The sequence below is a fragment of the Rosa chinensis genome, chromosome 7 (assembly GCF_002994745.2).
Source record: "Rosa chinensis cultivar Old Blush chromosome 7, RchiOBHm-V2, whole genome shotgun sequence".
NCBI lineage: Eukaryota > Viridiplantae > Streptophyta > Magnoliopsida > Rosales > Rosaceae > Rosa > Rosa chinensis.
Window position 1 is genome coordinate 14,086,248 of NC_037094.1, and position 17,975 is coordinate 14,104,222.

Here is a 17,975-nt window from a genome sequence, read left to right on the forward strand (position 1 = left end):
TTCCGACAATCACAATTACATAAGTACCAAACATATACTTAAAACCCAAATTTAGCAATGTTCCAAGTCGAATAACCTTGTCTTACCTAACTATGTAGTAGTACATACTCACAAACCCAACTTCAGCGTCATAAATATGTCAGAGACTAGTTCAGATAATTCATGGTATCAATGTCACAAACTATTTAATTTAAATGGTAGCATTCATAACCTTCCCATGTAACTCGTAAGGTGAAGATCCACTCTGTTCACCAACAACATGATGATAACTACCAAATGGTCACTAATAACCAACAAGTCCAAAACAAGTAGTTTTCTTATCAACCACCAAGACCACACTTCCTTTTTGTCTATTTCTGCTTAGATTTATGGTCAAATGTCGTCCACATAAAGATCCTACAGTTGTCAAATGTATCATAGGATAGCCTTGATCAAACTGATAAGTTCCTAATCATGTAGCTTCTTTGACTGCCACAAGGCGACACTCTTCAGGTACCATACACCCGTTCATGCTCAAAATTTCAGTATCAAACTTCTAGCAAAGTAGTTCATTCTTTCTTCTCCGCGTTTCCAAACCATAATATTCCAAAAATCAACGTCGAACTTGCAAGTACTTGAGTATAGCCAACTCTCCTTGCATGGCTCAAAGCCGATATCCCCAGGCGACATGTCTTCGCTAAACTAAGGATAAAGTATATAAAAATCCGCCTTCCAACAACACTTATTCAATAATATTCCAGCTACTACAACAATCCAAAAAAAAAACTAATCTGTGCTAACTAAGGTTACACCAAAATTTTCCAAACCTCATCTCACTAAGCATTAATCCAACAACACAACTCAACCATATTAGCTCAACAATTTAGTACTTCAAGTGTCGGTTGAAATCTTTGATAAAACCCAAGTCCAACAATTAATTTCCAAACTCAACTCCAACATCCTGGTAAGTCATCGTACCTATAAACCCGTGATGGTGACCGAATATCAATCGTACCAACAACTTTCTATACTTCCCCAAATAAGGGCCACCATACGGTAGAAAGATTGATTAAAGTGAGAACTAAATCTCAAACAGTTTAACCCATTCCACCAGTAACGGTACCAGAATATGAAATTAATCCAACCACATGGAAATCCAATTCCTCCGTTTAATCACCGTTGAAATATGTCACTGCAAAGACAAACCGCATTACGTTTTACCCACATATAACAAGAATTCTGGTCAAACCTTAATCTGAAATATTTTCGGAGCCAACTGGGGAACTTATTTCCTTGAAGTTATTCCACTAACCACTCTCACAAAATCGCAATCAATTGTCTAGCAAAAGCTTCACCAAGAATCTATCACAATTAATCTTCAAGGCTCCATAATTTATAACTCAAATCACACTCTGTATCACACGAAATTCTCCTTGCACTATTATGAATACCCAACGATAACACTACCACTATTCTCCGATTTTAGGTACAACCATTTCAGCCAAAAAAGGATAACTAATTAAGTACACGCATCGGCACAATCTCATATACAAAAGTTGTTTTTAATCCTCTCAATTAAATACTGCTAAACGTCGTAACTCGATTGTAAATCTCTAAGCATGTAACTAAATACTCAAGTTTCAAACATAAAACTATTTCAAAACTTAAATTCTCTCTATTTCCTTACTCAACACAATCCAAAACTTCAAAAGGATCAACTATAAGTCAATGTATCTAGAATCAATTTCTTCCAGTCTGAACAAAACTAAATCCAAATATCATGGTCAGGTCAAAGGCCCAAGATAACCAATCATGATTTCCAAAGAATCTCCAACAACTGTCAATGTTATCCCAAATGTCGCCTACTGACTTGGTTCATAAACTCTTCGCAAGCGTACGAATCGTTGTCAAGTAAGGGAAATATTAAAACCTTGATTATCGTACTTCGGGGATTAGGTGTTGGACCTAACCGAGGTAATTGGCGCTAGAATAACTTAAAAGCATACAATGAAAAATAAAAATAAAATAAAATAAAGTAAAATAATATTCACAAGGCACCAAGCCTCAGCAATGCTCGGCTTAGCTCACACTAAGCCTAATCAAAGCCACTAACTTGTAGCCCAAATGAGTTATGCACAATGGAAGGTAGAATTTTGTTTGGGAGTTTTGAATTGAGAATTAACTAAATTAAATGCAAACTAAAATAAAAGCAAACAACTAATTATCAAGCAAGAAATTCAAATTCGGATTTCAAATTAATGGGAACATGGGAGTGTCGGGTGATTCACACTAACTCTCTTGCAAATATCGATGTCAATTTCACAAATGCATGCATTTCCTATATGTGTTAAGTCCCGTATTTAGTACCGGTCAAGGCTACTAAACCAATTATCCTTTCGGTGTATTGATTATGCCGGTTAGGGCCACAATCAACTCTCTAACTTAGGCATTACGCCGGTTAAGGCCGCAATATCTAAAATTAGAGGCCTAGAGTGCAAGATAATAGAGACCCAAGCAAGCTTAGCTACAATTAAGCTAGCTAATGGTTACCACACTTAAATCCTAGATGCAACAAGACCAATAAGTTGTCAATTTATCAATCTATTCATCACAATTGCCCATAACATAATTTCAAAGGGTGACAAAGCCTAGAAACATGCTTCTAAGGACTAATAAATTCGGATTTAAAGCATACACAATGAAAATTGCATTTATTAAAATTAAAGCATCAATATTTATACAAGATAAGTTAGGGCTTCACAACCCTAACTCTTAAAATTGAACTACTCACAACCCATGAGCAAATACATCATCAAATAAATAAGAAATTAAGAGAAATGATAGAGGAGAGAGGAACACAAGCTAGGCTCACAATTTGCTATAGGCAAACATAAACCTAACTTGATATTAAGCTCCTACTCTTTACCAAGCCAAAATTTCTTTGTGGTAATGAAGCCTTGATGATGTGTAGTGAAAACCCCTTGAGTTTCCCTTGAAAGAATGAAAATTGGTGATGAAAATTTAAAATGGGAAGAGAGAGATATGGAGGTGGAGGTGATGTGTCTCGGTGAAGAAGAAGAAGAGTGGGTAATGGAAAGTTGGGGTCTGCGGCTCTTGGAGAAGAGAGAGGGTTTGAATGAATATATATGTGGTCTCCGTGTGTGGCTGTTTGTCAAGGGAGAATTGGATGGTGAATAAATGGCTGTGATTAAAGGGGAATATATGATGGCGTATGGCTCATTTCTCCTTGGCTGGGAGACAATGCCAGAATGAAACAATGAAAGGAATTGATGTTGGGAAGGACACGTGGCACAACCAAATTGGTCAGGGTAGAATGATTAACTCATTCATAGTTTAATTGATTAATTAAACCATTAATTGATGGTTTGATTACCCCACGTGCTGCAGCTCAAAGGCTTAATGAGCCAATTAGGCTTAATTGAGTAATCAAGCTTAATTGAGTAATTAAGCTTAATTAACAAATCTCCAATTTCGTCTTTTTTTTTTTCGCAAACTCAAATCTTCACCATTTTCGTGACATTTTATCTCGTTTCCGTAACTCTGCTTATTTTTTACAAAATAAATAAAAATGGATTAATTACATAATAATTAACTTGATGATTAACTAATTTATCGTGTTTTAAATACAATTACATGCATAGAAATGCATGTAATCACCTACATAACATATCACATCATGTAACACCACTCCTGAAACTTGGTTCAACGTCAGAACCACTAATATTACTAGTTCCATTTACATCAACAATTCTGATTCCAAAGCAATTTATAGCAGACAGAGACAGCCCAAAGCTATACCCACTCAACTCTAACAATCAAATACGAAATCGAACTCCAGTCTTGCACCTTAAACCTTACCCTAACAAACTTGTTGACATCGAGGGAGAGACAACCATCACATTCCTTCAGATCACATTTCGTAGCATAACTCAAACCTGTAAGGTAATCTAACATCACCATCACCAGGAAAAGGTGCAAGACACGTAAACAATCCGATACACAGAGAAATCCCTATGAGGTAGGCGTATAAGAGGCATAGCACCTGAAGGAAAATCAACTAATCATGTACCTTACACACTTGATGAATACTTCAGCACCGAAGAGTAAACGATGGGGAACCGCTGCAGTCGGGCCATCACTCGGGAGGTACTGAGTAACATCAAGCATATAAGGTAACTAGATCGAAACAAGTCTACAGAATCTTACAACCTAATGCTCTGATACCAACTGACAGGACCCGCCCCAAATTTCACCTTGAAATCCAAAGTGGCCCAGAGGGGCCCACCCTAGAAAAAATTCTACTAAAAAATTTGGCGGAACTCCCTTTAATAGTGGACTACCCAAAACCTATAGAAAAACATTACAATTCTAAAATAATCAACTCTTAATCTTCTGGAGCCACCCTGCTCCCTATACCACCACACCTCCCATAATACAAAACAATTATGAACTTAAGAATATTAATCTCAAGGGTTATCAGAGGAATCTAATGTACAGGCGTACAAGCGAATAGAATACAAGATAAATGACCGATACTTTTATAATGCGGAAGCTATGACCGCTATGCCTCAACCCGATGTACGCTCGACCTCAAGCTAAAGTGGCCTGCAAACTGGGCATTTGAAACCGAAGGGCCCGGGGGAAAACATTTAAAAACTGTTAGAGTGAGTGGACGAAAATAATTAATTTCGGATGTATAAGTAAAACTTAATGTTTTCCCAAGTTATTCTCTAAAAACTCACATGTAGTAACAATCTTGGAAATACTCTTAATCATCATCTTTACTGTAATCTTAATCACGTAAAATAGAACATCTTGCAATCTCTTAAAATCTCCAATCCCTCATATAAGTAATCATATTTCAAATATCCTTTTAACAAAACCGACATGCAGCGAGATTTCACAATATTTCTAACTCAATCCTTTTCAAGAAAACTCATTTGATGATTAGAAAGGACTACTGTCTAATCATCTCATGCCATCTGAGAGAGACTGCCACCCAGATGACGCATCGGAAGAGACTGCCAATCGGAATAAGAGGCGGTGGGTAGAAGGGACTGCCAACTAGCAGCCACAGGTAGTTAGAAAGGAATGCCAACTGACTACCTCATGTCATCTAGAAGGGACTGCCAACCAAGTGACGCATCGGAAGGGACTGGCAACAGGATTTAGGAAGCGGTGGGTAGAAGGGACTGCAAACTAGCCACAGGTAGTTAGAAGGGACTGTCAACTGACTACCTCATATCATCTGGAAGGGACTGCCAACCAGGTGAAGCATCGGAAGGGACTGCTAACCGGGATGTAATCTGGAAGGGACTGCCAACCGAGATGTAATCTGGAAGGGACTGCCGACCAGACTATTACCTAGAAGGGACTGCCGACTAGGTAATGCATGCATGCGCTGACTTAGTTGCCTCCTCAATAAACTGGAATCAACCTCCTTAAAATAATTGATTTCGGAAAGAAACCCGTTATTAATCCAATAATTCACCGAAAGCATAACTTAAGAATATCTCGATAACTCAAAACTCAATATCTCAATAAATCCTCGAAAGCATAAATTCTCGGTAAATCAATAAATGCTTTCGGAAAGAAATCTCAATAAAACTTCAAAGCTGATAAGTGCGGAGCTCAAGAAATCTCAATAATTCGATCATGCCCAAATATTTGTTAAATCATTCATACTCGTATATCACCATATAAATCGATATTCGAAATCATTAATTCTCACAATATTTTCTTAATCAATCACTTTCGGAAAATCATTTCCCAACTCAAGAACTCATAAATAAATAGCTTGAAAATCTATTGAAAGCCCTCGGGAAGGAAATCCACTAATAATCCCGTAACTCATAGAGCATACTAAATCTGAAGAAATCAAGCTCATAAAATCATAACACTCAATAATTCAAATAATAAATTAAACCTCTATTAGAAAATAATAATATACTGCATGCACATTTAATTTAAAATAAATGTCCACTCACAGTACTATTTAGGCGACCACGCTACCGGTTTCCCACGTCGAGCAGTAGTTGGAACGTCGCCCTGTATACAATTATAATTCGTGAATAACAATCCGGAAATTAAATACGGTTCCCACATCAAATCCTCATAAATTAACATTTCTATTTCTTCTCTGATTAAACCAAAACTTTATCATTTGCACCAATTCTTTAATTGAAGGTTTCTAGGGAAAAACTGAGAGAAATCCGATAGTGGAATTCTCATACATCAATAGCCAAACTATTGAACTTCGGAAATTCTGATTAATATCCAAACCTCCTCTAATTTCCACCAAACACCTATCCAAAAAGTCGTAACAATATATACTATCCAACATACCAAAACAACTTACCAGGAACGGCCGGACACGCCCTCACGCGCCGCCACAAGCGTGTCGGGTACTGTACCAAGACTTCGGTTACCGACAGTGTTGGGTACCAACTTCTTTGGCTCGGCACGGATTCGGTTAGTTGGTTTGTCTCGGTTGAAAATATCAGCCCTACAATTATATATATATATATATATATATATATATATATATATATATATGGGCGGCTGTGTGGTGTGTGTTAGGGAAGAGATAAAAAGGTCAGCACGTGTATGGTGTGGATTGGCAAAGAAGGAAGACTAAATGAAATGGTGAATGGTGAGACGTGACTGGTCCGTGTAAAGAAGAATGAAGGGGCTCATGGCTGGTGCACACGTGTGGAAAAAAAAAGGGCATGCTAAGCAACCTTAATTAAGGAAGGTGCTGCATGTGCATGAAGTGCATGACTAATTGACTACAACATAACTTGATTAATTAAGTTATTAATCAATTGATTAATTAACTTAATTAATTAAGATCCATTATTTATTTATTTTTTTTCCTTCAGTTCTTTTCTCTTCTTCTTGCAATTTCGCACATACTTTCGGAGATACTCCTTTGATGGCATTGAACATAGTTGACTCGCATTGACTATTTCGTCCTTTTGTCGGAAACTCCAATTTGCTCCAATTTTCCACAATTTTCTCTTGATTTCCGCAACTCCGCTTAGTTCCTACACAATGAATAAAAGTGAATTAATTACATAATAATTGACTTGAGGATTAACTTATTTCTAGTATTTTAGACACAATTACATGCATATAAATACGTGTAATCAACCACCCATCAATTCCACAACCACCTCAACACTACTAACCTTCACCAGCTACTCAAGGATTCATCATCTCTACACCATTAAGGAGAATGAGGAGCAAGGAGGAGGAGACAACCACCACAACATCACACCGACATGGGAGACCCATCTCTACCACCACTTCCCTCACCATCAATAGTCATTTCTTACTCTGTATCTCCCTCTAATTACTTGATGTATTGTAGTATGTTGAAGCTTGTTTATTTAGTTATAAGTAAGCAGTTTACTTGTTGGGGCTAGGGTTGAAAGTCCTAGCCAATTTTGCTTGTAATTGATGTTTTGTTTATGGTTTGATGAAATTCATGTTTTCACCTTCACATGCTCAATCAAAATTTGAATGCATTTACTTAGACCTAATTAATTTAAGTTAATGTGTTTGCCATGACACAAAGTTTTTTTGCTAAGAGATTGATTACCTTTAGGCAAAAGAAAGCATGAAAGCACATCATGAGTGCATGTGAGGGTAGTGAACTAAAATCACTTAGAGATAGAATTGGTTTGCTTGCTTGGTTATCTAAATTGTAAGATTTATGCATTTAGGGGCAAAGGATTGAGACCTATCCGGTAATTGAATTTGTTCGTAGGTAGTTAACTCTAAACTTATCCGGTTAGAGTTAATAAAATCAAAGGAGTTTAGGCCTTAGTAGTCTTATCAAGATGCTAAGAAGATAATTTGACAATAGGTTTAGGCGTTTAGCATCATTCATATTCAATTGCATTGTTGCATCAAGGGTGGTTAGTGATAGACAATCCAAACCCTAACTCTCGTCCATTTTTCTACAACCTTAGCTTAACTAGTCTTAGTTTACTTTTCTTGCATTTAGTTTAGTTAATCAACCAATCATTCAAACAAACAAATAAACATTCACTATCTATTTGTGCATAACATCATTCACTTGCCACAATTTGTAATGAGCTTAATTTGGTTATGTGAACTTGTAAATTGCCACATTATTCATGATCCATTCTTTCTTGTTTTCCTTAAGTTTTCCCTAACTAGTTCGACATCATTTCTTAATCCCCCTATTCTATAACTTAGACCTTATACCTAAGGGTGGCTTTAATGCTAACAAGAACCCTCGATCCTCTCTGCCTCCGCCTCTTTCGGGTAGTGCTTCCCACCATGATTGATCATGGTGCACTGTCTGCACCTACCCAACAGCCTCTCAAGGCTGAAATGTAAGGTAAGGACGTCAACCAGAGAAACCCTAACCTTACGATCCTATCGAATATGATGATAGATCTACAGCACAAGTCGGACCCTCGCCATACCGCGCCTTAACGCAGCCTGATCTACCTGCAGTACTTCCCCGATCGTTTACCCTACTAGCCAGAGTGCCAGACAGTTAGTTCCATCAAAATCACCAGAGGAACCCCCTGTAATTCCACCCAGATCCACACCATGTCCAACCGAACCGCCATGATATCGAAAAAGCCATCATAGTCGTTAAGCAGAATCATGAATCTCTGAAAACCTCAATGACCACCTTTCTTCACCCTAGCAAGATCCTATTTATGGGTGAAGGTGAAAAGAAACTGATTAGCCATGGGTTGGACGTTAACGGTCCCTGTCCATCTCCACATTGATCTAACAGCGCTCCGGAATGAGTCCACCACCACAAATTTACTGGTGTTCAGGGTCCCCACCAAGTAAAAGTTTCTCACCAAAAACTTCTTCCTCGGAACTCGGAGGTTTCCCAAGTCCACCGGCACTTCCCCCCGTCTTTGAGCAATAGTCGTGACGCTAATCTGGTCGTCATCGAAGCTATTACTGCAACCATGAAAAGAGGACGCCGCCTAACCCAAATCTCAGAAAAAGAAAATCCTAACCCCAATAGAGCGTTAGGAAAGGGAGCGAGAGAGAAAGTCGCGGTATTTTTTTAAGAATGCATGATAAGTTAGAAAGAACCTACGTATCCACATACCTCGAGTTTTATTTTCATGGAAAAATGCCAAAATGCCTTGAGGTTTTAATTATCTAACCATATATAGCTTTGTGGTCTGTTTATTTAACAGTCCTAAACCCTCTTAGAAGAAAGGACATGTCATTTGTTATAGACAGACATTAGTATTAGTATGAGAATTTTTGAAGTTTCAAATCAACTTCATTTACCTCATGATGGTTTAACTCTTGCAGAAGTATTTCATTTAGAGTCACTACCCACAAAATTGAGCAGTTTTTTTTGTGTTTGGTAAGATTGCGAATTTTTTTATTACGGAGAATAAAATGATAGAATCAAACTTAACTTTGTGAAATTGCGCTTTGGTAATTTCCTACATTTTCTAATCCCAATGAACAGTATTCTTGTCGAGAGCATTTTGGATGGATGCACTCTCTCCCCACATACATAAGAAGTATATATTTTTCATATATATATATACACATATACATATACGTAGCCGTTCGAGAGCGGACGTCCGCAATCCAGAAAAAGTGCGGACGTCCCTCCTCCGGCATCAGAAATGCGGTGATCGCTATGCTGTGGGTGCCGGACGCTCCTACTGGACATCCTAGACAGCCTCAATCAAGCTGCGAAGGCGAAGGAGATTGGAAACTCAACGGTGTGCGGCTAGCTCGTCGGAAACCATGGAAGCCCATCGAGCTCGACTTCAAACCCTGCGCCGATGAGTCCAGCCACTTTTGAACTGCTCCACATCGTGGCCTGGTTCCGTCCGGCAACAGAAATGCAGCCGTCGCTGCCCGATCGAGGCCGGAGGAGCGACGTCCGCACTTTTTCTGGGTTGCAGATGTCTATTTCAGAATCTGCATATATATATATATATATATATATATATATATATATATATAGGGCCCTTCCAGTGAGGGATCCATTTTTTTAGTTATTTTAAGGGATTAATTCAAATAATTACTTTTTGAACACTTATCAATATCTCAACTATTCAGTTGTTAGGTCTTTAACGTATATTGAAACTTTAAAGGTTTTATCGCAAAACTCCTCGGAGCTCTCCATTGTTTCTTGTTTACCAGTACAACCTCCTTGGAGCTCTCAAACCCCTCCTGAATTACCATATGGTTCTTTACATATATTGGAACTTTAGAGGTTTTACTGGTAAACAAAAAATAATGGAAAGGCTAAAAATATGAAGAACCGGATGGGTCAATGAAAACTTTAATTTACAAGTTGTGTGGACTTAGAACTCTGTAAGTTTTACATTAGTAGAACAAAAATCATAGTTCATAAGATCAATTCTTGATCACCCCTAGCTAAGCCCATGACTAGGGCTACAACGTCGAGTATGACACAATTTTTAAATTTCAAGCAACGTTTAGGCACAATATATTTCAACCCAAGTTTTTGTAGTATGAAGGAAAATGTTGTTAATCACTAGAATAGTACTATGTACTATTCCTAAGCATGACTCCTCTTATGTATCTCGCCCTCACCCTAAAGGCCTAAACTCTCTCGATTCCCATAGGAAGTGGTTTACATATTTCACATCAAAATATGTATTTGGGCTTAATTCAAAAGGCCTTCCTGGAAATGAAAACGAAAATTAATATGAAGCTATGAGCAATCTTTCTTGTTGAAATAGAACACTAGAGGTGATGATATACAAAAATACATTGTGGATAATAAAAGAGGTGAAAAGAGAAAAATATTTAAAGGGTTGTGTGAGCCCCTGAAAAGTTTATCGAGCTTAAATGAAATAGTTCGCTAATTGGCTTATCGATTTCGATAAAAGTTAAAGTATTCGTGAATATTTTTCAGAAATTTTCGTGAAGTGAAATCCTCAATTTAGAAGTTGGATAATGAAGTACGCATCACGACGAGTTAGTGGAAATTTTCGGAGAATTTTCCAGTGACCCGAACTATTTTTAGTGAATTTCCGAAGTGGTGCAATTTTAGAACTTAAAACAAGAAATAGAAAATAGGTGGAGAAATCCCAGCCATTGATTCACCCACCGCTTGATCCTAGCCATCCACCTACTCCACCGCTTGATCTGGGCCCTTGATTTCATTTTAAAGGAAGGAGGTTCAAACCAGATTGGTCCAGAACAGTCGAGATAGAGAGCTTAGAGCTCTCTGACCCGAAACAGCAACCAGCAACAGAGTCCGACCGGCGCTACTTCGTCCGGCCACCGATCGTTGACGGACGACCACCATCTTCTTCGTCTCTGCGTCGCCTACCTCCATGTAGCCTCTGATCTTCCATGCACTGAACGGAGAAGCAAACCCGACGACGAGAAGCCCGAGTCTTTACCGCCAACCTCTGCAATTTCCGGCGATTACGGCCACCGTTTGGGCCACCAGTGGTACAAAACCTTACTTCCTCGTCATGCTATACAGGTTTCTGCAATTTGTTTTCCATTTAGGTCGAGTTTTGATGGTTTTGGTTTCTGGGTGTTTCTGCCTCCGTTGAGTTTTCTTGCTGCCGGCGACTTCTCCGGCCTTCTGGGCTTCGTTTCTTGTTTGATTTCAAGTCTAGGAGACGTATTGTGAAGCCTTCTAAGCTGTAGCATGAAGAACCCTCGATTCATCTCCTTTCCATTTCCGGCAGTGCGTTGGGCTTGGTTGCAGAAGACTTCCGAAGGTATAATTCGACTTCTTGAGTGGGAGTTTGATTCTTGTTGTGTAAATCAGAATCTGTTGCTGGTATTGAAACTTTGAAATCGTTTGTTTGTGTGTGAAAGGAACTGTGGAGTTGTGGTGGAGTTCGGGTTTGTCTGGTTTAGGTGTTTAGCTTGTTAAGTTGTTGTAGTTAGCAAGCTGGAACACATTTTGACTTGTTAGTGGTTGCTTGGTTGAATGGGTATTGTGTTGCATGGTTGATTTGTGGCTGTTGTGAAAAGAATTTGTGTATAGGTTGTGGAATAATCGAAAAATGGTCAAGTTATAAAGCTTGGGTGTCCATAGTAAATTCCGTGGAGTTACTATGCGACTAAACGGTTAAGTAAATTCGAGATCTTTCGTTAGTGACGTCGTTATTCGTTTGTTTGTGTATTTCGTGGTTTGATAATAAGTAAGGAAAGAAATTAATGTTTATACATGTATTGGGTGGCCTTGGTAATCGGGTACACTCAATATATGTTTGGTCGATAACGTAACTTCAAGTCAATGCTCGATAATTTAGGTAATTATCGAGTCTACCTCGATTGGTCAAACATTGTCAAATGGTCAAGGTGGTCAACCCTTGGTCAACTCCTGGTCAAACCAGGAAAAGTTGGCTTAGACGATTTATAAATCGTCGAGATTTCGTTTAATTGTTCAAAAGATATTGACTATCGAAATGTCGGAATTTAGGATTCCAGTTACCCGAGGAACAGAAGGTTCGCGACTCTCGAAGTACGTGAGAGAAAGCATCAGAATCCAGGTAGGAATTCAGGACTCTCCTCGGTTAGTTGTTTTCTTATATCTTGTGTTAAAATATGCATGATGGGTGGTACGGTTTGGTTATGTTAAAATGCAATGCATACTAACCAAATTGTGAGAGATGTGATGGCTTGAGAGCGAAAGGGGAGGTGACTTCCTTGGGTTCGATCCCCTAAACCTCCGGAGGGTTAGCTATACCGGTCGTCCGAGTATCTGCAATCACGGACTCGGTACGTGTGTGTAGCTAGGTAGTGGACGTTCTCGCTACGCTTACCTGGTGATAAATTAATTTGAGGTAAGGTCGTGTAGTGGGTCTATGAGACCGGCCATCAGGTAACACTTGGATTTGGCGCCGGGTTTATTCAAGCATCATGCATCGGTTTTCAAGTTGAAAATATTATAGTTTGTCGTTCATTTTCAAATACTTGGTTTAAGCCTATTTTCATACTGGAGCTCCAAAATCTATTTATTGGTTTCATGCCTAGTCGAGTTAGAGTTCCTGTTGAGCAGCGAGGACGAAAGCTCACCTCTACAACAGTATGAATGCAGGTACTGTGCACTGGTGGCAGGACATTAGCGGACGGAGCTGGGTGTGCATAACAAGTTCGGTAAACCCTTGTCTGGAGTTGTGCTAACTTTTATTTCTCAAACTTCGTGCTTCGGAGCTTGTTGTTATCTTGCCTCAGGTTAAACTCAGTTGGATTCTCTTTCATTGAAATCCGTACCCCGTGTGCGCCTTTATCCAAGTTCTGAACAAACAAAGTAGTTGCTAGCAATTCAAGTTTTCACCTCAAAAATATTTGTAGCTTCCGATAGGGCTGGGATTTGGAACCGTAAAACTGAAGGAACCGCACCGAAAGTCTCGGTTCGGTTCGGTTCTACGACATAAAAATACACATATTTTTCGGTTCGGTTCCTAGAGATATATTCTCGGTTCGGTTCCGGTCCTTGTTTTTAAAACATCCTTGTAACCGATATACAGGTGTCAATGTATAAGTGGACAATAGTGGTGAGCTTATTTCTGTAAAATAGACCATTTCTCATGTGATCAGGCCCTTCCAAATGCGATCAGAGCCTTCCATCTTATCTCATAATCTCTTATCCGTTCGATCAAAACCCTAAAATGTTATCTGACTTATCTCTTCGACATTTCGACTCTTCCCTCAAACTCTCACTCTCTTAGAGTCTCAGTCTCTCCATCCTAGAAACACTCTCTCAGTCTCCATCCTCCCTAACCAAAATCCGATTTATTCAGTAAACTCTAGATAAGGATCGGCGCGTCTCCAGCCTCCCAGTTGCTCGTCCTCGTCTCGATTGCAAATCCTCCCTCAAAGTCTCACTCTCTCAGTCTCCTTCGATGCGAACACAGCTGAGTGTAGTTCAGCGAACCTGTCTCCGCCAGTCCACCTCTCCGGTCTCCGAGCTCCGCCTTCAGGCTCCAGGTATCTCACTATCTCTCTCTCCCTCTGATAATGGGTTCGATTTTGAATGGGTATAGTTGAAATGGGTTCGATTTGATGATTTCCATTTCAGTTTTGATCTTGATGTTGATTTTAATTAAGGTAATGAACTAATGACGCTGATTGGGTAGTTAGAAATGGGTTTCGTAACTTGATTTCCATTTAATCTTGTGGGAAATGGGTTTGATTTGAAGATTTCCATTTCAGTTTTGATCTTGAAGCTGATCCATTTAGTGTTTTTGTTTTCATAGATGGGGACCGCAGCTAGACCAAGCTACTTACAAGAACTGTCAGCGTCTTTATCTTTCCGAACAGGTAATGTTGGTTTCCTCTTTGAGCATCTAAACTTTGTTTTGTTATTTGATCGAAAGGGGGAATTTTTACATTTTTTTGGAATTTTGTTTCACGATTGCCATGTTTATACCTTGCTTATTGAGTTGTTAGATTTTGGATGGCGGTTAGTGACGTAGTGTGAACTGATTCGGTAACTGTCAGTCTGATATATCTGATTGTGAAAATCAGTGTTCCAAAACTAACTCGATTCATGTCATATATATATATATATATATATATATATATATATTCAATCATTCAATGTATCATTCTGTTCCATAAAGGCTGATTTTCAGTACTTGTTAGCACATTACACATATGTCATGCCGCTGTCTTGTTTTGTTTGTATTGTTGTATCGTCCTCTTTTATATTTTTGCTGTGATTGTTTAAATCCCCTTGGTTTTTGCTTCCCCCTGTACTTTTGTCTGACTGATCGAAGTGTTCCAACTACCCTTGTGATTGCAAACTGTGAAGTTGTCAAACCTAGGGTTGCAGCTGCAGAGCACATATCACAGGTAATATCATTATGATAATCATTTGTTGACTGATGCCTTTTTGGTTATTTACCTGAACTTATACCCTGTGAATTTTACTCATTTGTTGACTGCCAATTTTGTGTGATCTTTGCAGTTCAATGAAGAAGCACGCTCTCCTTTTGTAAAGAAGTATAAAACTATAATACATCCTGGAGAGGTATGCAATACATCAAAAGTAACTTTGTTTATAGTCTTTTCTTGTTGATAAGTCTGCAGGAGATTGCTTGCACTAAAAAATTATACTTATTTTACTTTTCTCTTTATGCAATTGCTGATAACCTTAAAATTTGAAATTTTAGACCAATTTTGTAATATTAGTAATGGAAAATATGGAGAGAGTCTTAATCTTTTACCTGATCTATAGCTAATTCTGTCACCTGATCGATTAATCTGCAGTTTGAAGACAATTTGTCTGAGTCAAATTGAAGACAATTTGAAGGTACCTTTTGACTTAATAAGACTTTGTCTGTTTCAATTCAAGGGGCAGACCGCAACTTCATTGGTTCTGCCATTTTTTTTAACTGTTAACATAGTTCATACTTTTAACAACCCTTTGAATTTTTCTTACAGATCGCTTCTTGCTTACTGCCTTGGGAGTTGGAGATCTAATTCCATGTCGGAAGCATCTGCTAGCTCCTCTGACCCATCCGCTTCCAATTATGAACCAGCCGCTTCCAATGAAATTGTGGTTGCAAACAACAACCCTGAAACATCTCAACAAGCAGCCAACAACACTGTTCCAACTTCCAGTAAACAAACAAAAGCTTCTAGTGCTCGGTGCTCTGCTCCTAAGAGAAAAAGAGGAGAGAAGAAGAAAGGCAAGCAGAGGTCGGATGTCTGGGATCACTTCACGAAGGAGGATCATCCTTTAATTGAGACTGTTGATGGAGTAGAGAAAGTGGTTGGCCATACTAAGAGGGCTCAATGTAAGTACTGTACTACTCATTTAGCATGCAATTCATATGAAAATGGTACATCATCTCTTAGGAAACACATTGAGATAGTGTGTAAGAAATACCCTGGTAGAGTTAATGTAGAATCCGGCCAACAAGTTTTGACTAGTGATGGAAGAAGAGGTTAGAGTAGTTTGGTTAGTGTGAATTGGTCACAAGATAATTGTGTGGAAGCTGCAACTCATATGATAGTTGTCGATGAGCTACCATTTAGTTTCATTGAAAAACCGGGGTTTAATTATTTTTGCAGTGTAGCTGTACCCTTGTTTAAAGTCCCAAGTAGGAAAGCCATAGTCAAAACCTTTCTAGGCATGTATGATGCCAAGAAGGAGGAGTTGAGGAGGGAATTGAATTCACATTGTGTTTGTTTGACAACAGACACTTGGACTTCTTGTCAAAATATAAACTACATGGTGATTACTGCCCATTTTATTGATCGGGGATGGCAGATGCACAAAAGAGTGCTTGCTTTTTGTGTGGTTCCAAACCACCAAGGTGTAACCATAGGAAAAATCTTAGAGAAGTCACTACTAGAAAAACATGATTTAAGGACATTGAAACCGTGTCCTTAAATACATACAAGGACTCTTTAAAAAATAGTCTTCTATCCAGGAGTCATCATAAGTCCCAAACAAGGACACTGGAAATGTGTTCTCTTATCTATACGAGGACACAGTTTCTGTGTCCTAATATCTTTGGACGTGGTGTCCTTATATCCATAAGAGGACACCTAAATTACATCCTTATATTATCAACTAAGTGTCCTCTTTTCTATACAAGGACACAGAAAGTGTGTCCTAAAAGCTCTGGAGATGGAGTCCTTAAATCTATAAGAGGACACAAAAACTATTTTACATATGTGTCCTCTTTTCTGTACTAGGACACACAATTTGTGTCCTCAAAAATTTGGAGATAGAGTCCTTAAATCCATAAGAGGACACAAAGAGTACATTCTCATATGTGTCCTCTTTTCTATAATAGGACACAAATTATGTCCTCAAAGTGATGGAAATAGTCACATCCAATAAATATCCAATATCCAAAACAAGTAATCTTCAAATACTACAAGTCCATCTCATTAAAGGAGAATAAAGATCCAAAACGTACTACCACTACTATTTTGACAAATTTAATTCAAAGTTGGTAGCTGCTAGCTACTACACTAAGTAGACTTCAAATTTATATAGTTGCATAGTACCACAAATAAGAAATCTGCATATGCATGCTAATCTTGGATATATCCATCAATCTGCTTTGCCCACTCTACTGGAACTACATCAATCCCTTCTTGAGTATAAATGCCTTTTCCCTTGAACTGAAATGATCAATAGATATATATCACATGCATTATAGTGCATTATAGTGGATATTACACTAAAAAAAGAAGCAGCCCAGTAAGCATGAACAACTAAGCAAAAATACTATTACAAATAAATGATCCCAATATTCATGTATACATGTATCTAAATTTATATATTTATATGAAAGATAAAACTTTCTAACCTTTTCAGTCAAAATAATGCCACTTCCTAGTTTTCGACACTATAGATTCAATGTCTCAGAATTTCCAGCCCTCTCCTTCCCTTGCAACAAGATTCAATTTGAACCTCCTATCACCTTGCAATCATATTAGCAATCATATAATACATTGTCAGAAAGACAATCTCGGAAACAAAGATTTAACAAATATATTCAACTATGAACCTACTAACTAAAACACTAATATCATTCAGCAAGGCTAATCTACTAGCTGAGAAATTGACAAAACAATCTTGTAGTTTAAGTCAAGACACAAGCATATGAGAAATCAAAACGAGCAAACTAACATAACTGAAAGTCTGAAACTAATAGCCTAACCTGCAGAGTTCAAACATGTATGCACAAATCTCTAGTGCTCTTCCAGGCCTGAAGAAATGGAATAAAAAACAAAATGCTTATTCCATATTTGCAAATGGATTGAGTTCTACAGGTCAAGTAAGAGAAAATGTATGAAGAAAAACCAATAAAGGATCAACCAATAGATATCCAGCAGCCATTAGATATATAACTACTATACTAATTTTCTCATTAGATATGTTTAATCAACCTTCAATAGATCTAGAGCTGCAGGAACTCCAATAATTTGTCCTTGCCAAAATCAGAACCTAAACAAACAAGCCAATAAACAGAAAT

The 17,975-nt window shown here is 38.2% G+C and overlaps 1 long non-coding RNA gene across 1 annotated transcript; it reads left to right on the plus strand.

Annotated features, from left to right (window-relative positions):
- Positions 1-13,908: 13,908 nt before the first annotated feature.
- Positions 13,909-15,068, plus strand: LOC112176468. Its single transcript, XR_005802915.1, has 4 exons — positions 13,909-13,962; positions 14,232-14,295; positions 14,789-14,829; positions 14,945-15,068. It is a non-coding gene; the product is annotated as an uncharacterized LOC112176468 (long non-coding RNA).
- Positions 15,069-17,975: the final 2,907 nt, after the last annotated feature.